The sequence below is a fragment of the Furipterus horrens genome, unplaced genomic scaffold (assembly GCF_987537825.1).
Source record: "Furipterus horrens unplaced genomic scaffold, mFurHor1.1.pri manual_scaffold_1, whole genome shotgun sequence".
NCBI classification, from domain to species: Eukaryota; Metazoa; Chordata; class Mammalia; order Chiroptera; family Furipteridae; genus Furipterus; species Furipterus horrens.
In genome coordinates this window covers 87,403,856-87,411,084 of record NW_028327171.1, presented here as the reverse complement: position 1 = coordinate 87,411,084, position 7,229 = coordinate 87,403,856, and the positions used below count along the sequence as shown (strand labels likewise).

At 34.0% G+C, this 7,229-nt stretch overlaps 1 pseudogene; it reads right to left on the bottom strand.

The window, feature by feature from the left end:
* Window positions 1-5,638: 5,638 nt before the first annotated feature.
* LOC150021441 (protein tyrosine phosphatase type IVA 1 pseudogene) lies at window positions 5,639-6,250 on the bottom strand (annotated as a pseudogene).
* Window positions 6,251-7,229: the final 979 nt, after the last annotated feature.

The window sequence follows — 7,229 nt, the reverse complement described above, 5'->3', positions numbered from 1 at the left end:
AATTTTACCATATCCTTGCTATCACTTATCCTTGCCAATTTCATGGTGGGTATGACATAGTTTCTGGGGTTCTAGGTTTCATTTCCCTGCTGTATATGTGTACGCATATACCTTTTTTCAGTATGTAAGATCTTGATTTTTGTATCTTTTCATCTTATGGCTTCTAACAAGCTCTATAATATATAATACGAGCAGTTAGCAGCAATTTTGCATGGGTGCCTTCTGATGTAAAACCAGTAAAGTGAAGTAGTAAAGAAGATTCAACAGCCAGACCACTTGGGTATGAATCATACCTCCGTCTCTTATTACCACAATGACATTGGGAAACTAATTAGCCTTCTGTGCCTCATCTACTTAATCTTTAAAGCAGGACTAAAAATATAAATACCTCATTTATTTAGTACAGGATTAAGTGTTAAGTACTTAGACAAGTGTTCAGCACATAGTGAGTACTACCTACAAGTTTCCAAGTAACACTGTGTTTTATCAACACCTCAAGTGTCTCAATATCCCAGTGGAATATTTGGAAAAGTGAACCTCAGAAAAGCTGAAGGAAAGACATTTTGGTTCACTTTCTCCATGTACTTCTGGTACCAAAGCCTGGAAATAGAATGTCACTTTTCAGATTACTTAGCTGACAAACAGACATCAGCTCAATTCAATCACTCGTATAGTAGCCCACCATTAATATGAGTAAAAGGAATGACAGCAGTGTATTTATATTGCTCTCACTGTTTCTTGCCAGTACCTCATGATACCAGAAACCAAATCTAGAGTCTAGTTCATTTGAAAATCGTCTAGATTGTCCAAATGTTAGTAGCTGGAAATTTCTATGGTAAAAGGAAAACTTCCCCCAGTGCTTTAAAAAACACTTTAGTTTTTAAATAAGTTTTAAAAGTAGAAAATAGCAAACTCAAACACAAAATTCAAAAAATAAATTTAATGAGAATGTTAATTTTGTACAATAAGGTTAACTATTTAATTTTGTAAAAGAATATCTGCTTGAAGATGTTTATAAATTATCACTTTATAAAATAGAGATGACTCCCACATGGGTAGACTTCAACTGTCACTTTTCAGTGGGACTAATTGTCTGGAAATATACTGATGTCTCTAAACAGATTTTACTTTTGCTATTCATTCATTTATGTTTTTAATATTTTTAAACACTGAATGTACAATATGTTCATTTTTTGAAACAAATGGATTTATTACTTCTTATGTTCTCTTATTGAATTATAACTGAGTAAAACCTATAAATATTAATTATTAGGGTTTGCATCAACTGACAATTTATTTCAATCTCAAAGATAATTATTGTGTTGGTTAATTTATATGTCTGTTTGGCGGGGCCATAGGTGCCCAGATATTTGGTCAAACATTATTTTTGGTATTTCCGTGAGAGTGTTTTAGATAAGATTAACATTTAAATAGGTGGACTGTGAGTGAAGCAGATTGCTCTCTACAATGTGGGTGGCCCTCATTCAATTAGCTCAGTCTCTGAATAGATAAAAAAAAACAGATCTTCCTCATGCAAGAATTACTCTAGCAAACTGCCTTTGGACTGCATCTTCCTTGTTCTCTACAGCACATGACTTTCGACTCAAACTGGAACATTAGCTTTCCTGGGTCTCAAGTCTGCAGGCCTTCAGACTAAAACTGAAGTATTGGCTCTCCTAAGTATCCACCCTGCAGATTTTGGAATGCCACCAGGGTCTGAGACTTAAACAGAAGAGGTAACAGAGGTTAAATAAAATCTATAAAACAAAAAGAAGAAAATGCACATCATCCTGACAGATCTCAGTAAATTAAAAATAACAATAAACCATTACATAAATTCTAAAAATATTGAAATTACAATAAAGACTACTAATATCAATTATTGGTTAAAAGATATTTGGATAAATCAATAAAACACAAGTACATTACCATTCACACACACACACATACATATATATATTCAGTTTAATTGGTAATAGGACAAGCTTTAATCTAATTGTTATGTAAATAGTTGTAGATTTATATCTTTAATCAAAGCTTTTAGCTTTTTATTCCCTATGTTATTTACATATTTGAAAATGTTACTTTCTGGTAGTGTTATTTGAAAAGACAATAAAAGATTTTAAGCGATTCCCAAAAAAATATGATAGATTATGCCTTGGCTGGGTGGCTCAACTGGCTGGAGCATCATCCTGTACACCAAAGATTTGCGGGTTCTGGTCAGGGCTTATACCTAGGTTCCAGGTTTGGACTATATCTAGGTTGCAGTTTCCATCCTTAGTCGGAGTGCATATGGGAAAAAATTGATTAATGTTTCTCTCACATTGACCTCTCTCTCTCTCACTCTCTCCCTTCCTCTGTCTCTAAAATCGATAAACATATACTCTGGTGAGGATTTAAAAAGTACATAATGGATTCAAGGAATGCTTACACAACTCCTAGAATTAAGATCCTTCAAAATGATCAAAAAGAAGCCACAAAATAAAATATTGATGTGTATTCATTGCATAGTAATATTATCCTGAGTGAAGTTTTTATAGTCAATAATTTCATAAGATTCTTTATAAAAATATAATTAATAGGGTTGTAACCTAATTTTTCTGTAGTGTCCTGTTCTTCACCAGAGAGTTAAGATGAAAGAGATAATAAAATTAGGATTTACACTCACCACAAGGTCTAAAGATTTCTAAAAGAGAGATTATTAAAAATGAGGCTTAAAGAAGAATGAAGAATAAAGATCTCCTTATTTGAAGACTGCTACTCAAAATCACTTGAGATTTGATAAAGAAATCCCTAATTACCTAACAAAAGTTCTGTGAGTTGAGAGGCATAAAAGTAAGCCACACCAAAATTTGTCCAAGTTATCTGTTCCCTTTCAACAGTGGACTGAATCTAAGTCAAAAGGGTTACTATATGAGATGCTCATTTTTCCACTTCAGGTAATTGATCAATGATGTTTGCTCATCACTAGTCAAGAACTGAAAAAAACAAAAAACAAAACAAAGCACTTAAAACAAAAGGCAAATTTAAATGTTCCAAATCAAATTTGAATAAGTTGGTAGCTCTAAAGAGACATTAATACATATTAAAGTACCATTAAAGGGGAGAATAATTTAAAATGATAGATGAATTATGAAATTCAGCCTTAAAACACAAAAATATTTTATATATAGAGTTCTCAACAATCTAAAACAAAATAGTGAAAAAAAAAGAGAACTTTTTACAAACAGCTAATACAGAAGAGGCAACATGAGGTTAAATAAAAGCTATAAAACAGAAAGAAGAAAATGCATATTGTCCTGGCAGATCTCAGTAAATTAAAAATAACACTAAAACCATTACATAAATTCTAAAAATATTGAAATTATAATATAGACTACTAACATCAATTGTTGGTTAGAAGATATTTGAAGAAATCAATAAAGTACAAACAAATAAGAGAATAAAAGATCACAGAAAAACTAGCAGAGAGCATAGATAATAGCTAAAACTTACATACTAATGACCATATCGCTGTTTATGTTCTAAACACCTTACATATAGCAACTTAATTAATCATCACAAAAATCTTCTGAGGAACATCACCCTATCATTTCTACTTTACACTGGAAAAGAGATTCAGTAAATTATGGTATGGGCACACACAGCAACAAAATCTAATCAGGTTTTCGTCAGAGTACACACTCTTAACCCTTATGCTAAACTACATTTCATGGAGCAGCATAAAGATAGCTAAAGAAATTCAGTATACATAGACATATGTACATATATATACATATAATAAATAGGAAAGAAAAAGAAAAAAAACAACTGAACTATATTGAATAAAATTGTTAAAACTATTATTTACTTAAAAGGTACATTAAACACCGGAGCCGGAGTCCCTAAGGCGGTTTGACGTTGTAGTCAACACCGGCAACTCCTGCGGCGCACCTGAACCCAAGCTGTATCGACTCCGTCTTTCCCTTGGACCCTTCAGCTGCGAAGAGAGGGGGGGTCTGCTGCATGGGCAACAGCAGACCCTCCATATTACCCTGCCCAGGCTCTGTAGCTTCAGCGTCATCACAAGATGTCGATTCAACACGGGAGGAGACAGATACCATGTCACTCCCGAGTCGGACTGCACAGCCATTCTCGGCGGTGCAGATGGACTCTTAAGAAGCTACACCATCGTCTCTCGAGACGGACGGCTGCCGACGACGACATTAAACACCAGAAAAATTTCATAAAGGGAGATTTATATTGAGATATATCTTCATAAAGTTACTGAACTTCAATTATAATAAAAATTACTAAAATTACCAAGACATCTGCTGGGTATGGTATCATTCTGAACTTAGCATCTTTCAGGTTAATATTCATTTTCAGAAGGCAGTACAGTAACTGTACAGAATTGAATAATGGGAAAAGTAGTTTAGTTTGAGTTTTTGTTTTTATTTTTTATATATAGGTAGAAGAAAGACTTTTTTATGATAAATGCCTTTCATTATTTATTTAGATATTTAAGCTCTCATATTAGATTTTTTACAAACTGGTGAACCCTGACAAATTATTTCTCCCCCACAACTATAACCACACATTTCCAGACAGTATAAATATATGGTTGAACTGACAATACACATCACTATTTTATCAATTACATAATAAAACAAATTATCAGTATCCAAATATTATGTTACACAGCTCAAAAGGCATATAACATATTAGATGTCTGCTCAGTTCATTAGCAGAAACCACTTCTTTTTTTCAAGAGAGGATGGGATAGAAAAAAAAAATCACACTTCAAACAAAGATAAGTTAGTAAACAATTTCAGAATGTATGAAAACAAATACAAGAATTACAGAACTTTTATGATTAAGAGTTGTTTTAGCTACAACAAAGCATCTCTACCTTTGCCTTTAAAAAAAAAATTTTACTGAAGAGTCCATTCTACATGTTTCACACAAGACAAAGGCAACGTTTTACTAAAAATACTTAATAGCCCCCCTCACATTCCCTTCTTGGACCCTCCCTATAAGTTGCAACCCAAGTGCAAACACTAAAATTAACTATAACGCTTTTTCTCTGGAGACATTAAAGATACGTGCTTCTGTACAATGTAGGTTTTCAAAATGGAGACTTTCCATGACAGCACAAAATGAGACTTATAGAAACACATTAAATAATCACTAAGACTGGTATAAAAATCAAAAAGTTGAGCCAACCTGATGTATACTTGTATGAATGTGGGAGATGTAAACTTAAAGTGAGTAGGCAAATAACCACATAGGCCTTGCTTTGTATGTTTGAAATGACTGAAGGGATAAACTGCATAAGGTCCTAGGATTTTAATTCTGTATGATACTAAAAATACACAAGTATTGTGTTGGGCATTTTGGCACCTAATCTTTCTAAATCTCTTATATATTGATAAAATTCTGGCAGGGGAATAGACTTAAATATATAACGCAATACTGCATGATTTCAGAAAATGTCAATTGGTACACATGATAAGCACACTTTAAAACTGAACAATTAGAATCTTTTGCTAAGTGTCAAAATATGTTGATCAAAACCCAAACATAGAGGTTGGAATTCTGTCAAGCTTGTGCCCTGGTAAAACTACTTTTTAATATTCCTATGAAATCTTCATTAAATTTATTCACCAAGCCAATATGTTGGCTAACGTATATGACAAATTAGGTCCTATCTCAGGTTCCACTTCCCAGGCAATGGCATCAGGCACACGTTTTTAATGAATGCAACAGTTGTTTCGGTGGCCATTGGGGTTTTTGAAGTGTAGCTGCATTTTAGGACGATACTTTTCCAAATACAGAAGCTGCTTACTGTTCAAAGCTCCACTCCCATTTTTGTCTTATGAACTGTACTGCTTCTTTATATTTCATTCCACCTTCAATTAATGCTAAGACAACAAGCACCGGAGCTCTCCCAAGGCTTGCAACACAATGAACAGCAATACAACAACCAGGTTCTTCACAAAACTTAATTTTTATAAGACTTAACCAGTCATCAACAATCTGGTTGGATGGTGGTGCCCCATCATCAAAAGGCCAATCAAGAACACAGATGCCTTCTTTCTCCACAAGAGTAGTGTCATAAGAAGCTTCACATACTCTTACTATTGTGGCAACTCCATACTTCTTAAGTTCTTCTGTACATTTGTTTAAGGTCACATTGGTTGGACTGTGGGTAATAAGAAATCTCATGTTCTTGTATGTGACTTCCAGCAGGAGCTGGGCGGTTCATTCGAGCCACGTTAATTTAGCTAATGAGGTTATGAAAGAATTAAAAAATTGAATACAGAAATGATGCAAAGAAACTGAGTCTACTTCAATATCCTGCACTTGAAATTCTCCGTGCTTTGAGTACGAAGTCGAGTGTAATGGGAAATGAAATGACCTTCCTAACAAGAAGTAGGAATTCTTCAATCCAGTAAAACCGAAGCAATAGAAATGAAGTGGACCTCAGTCCATCCAGGTCAAAACACTTGTAAAATGCTCTACAGATTTCAACACTTCTGTGTCCAGTTTAAACACTCCTGTGTCCAGGTTAAACACTCTTATCCGGGCTTCTTGCTAGAGTAGTAATGAATTTCCACAGTTCACTTTGCATAGAAGTCATACTGTGTCTGGCAGTAATCTCCAGTGCTTTTCAGAAACTCCATAAATGTGCGACCAAGAACACCACAGAACCAAGGAATATGTTTACTTATTGAAGATTGTGGCCTAATCATACAGCCAGTCTCGAGGTGGCGGCGACACAGAACACAGAGGTAGCTGCTTGCTTCAGGGCAGGGGACAGTGGTGGTCGTGGAGGTGTGGCCAAGACTTTTCAGACAGCAGCGGGGTTACCAGACTCTATCATGCAGTCGAAGAAAGACATTTTCAATTACACAAGACTACTTCTCTGAAAAGAAGGAGATAAAAATATTACCAAATGATAAAATTAAACCAAACACATAATCATTATAAGTACTATAACTATAAATTAAAAATTTAAAACTAAAGAAATGGAAAATCAAAGAAGAAAAAGACAAATATCGAAAAGTAAATCTGTTTTAGTAAAATCTCTGGGACCTCATATTTCAAAATAGTAGGTATTTTATAATCTTAAAAGACTATATTCTACAAAAATAAAAATGTAATTATAATAGATTATAACAGAAAATTCTGATGCATTGACACATAAAACAGAATGCTGATTTTGTTGAGGGGATATAGCTAGGCAT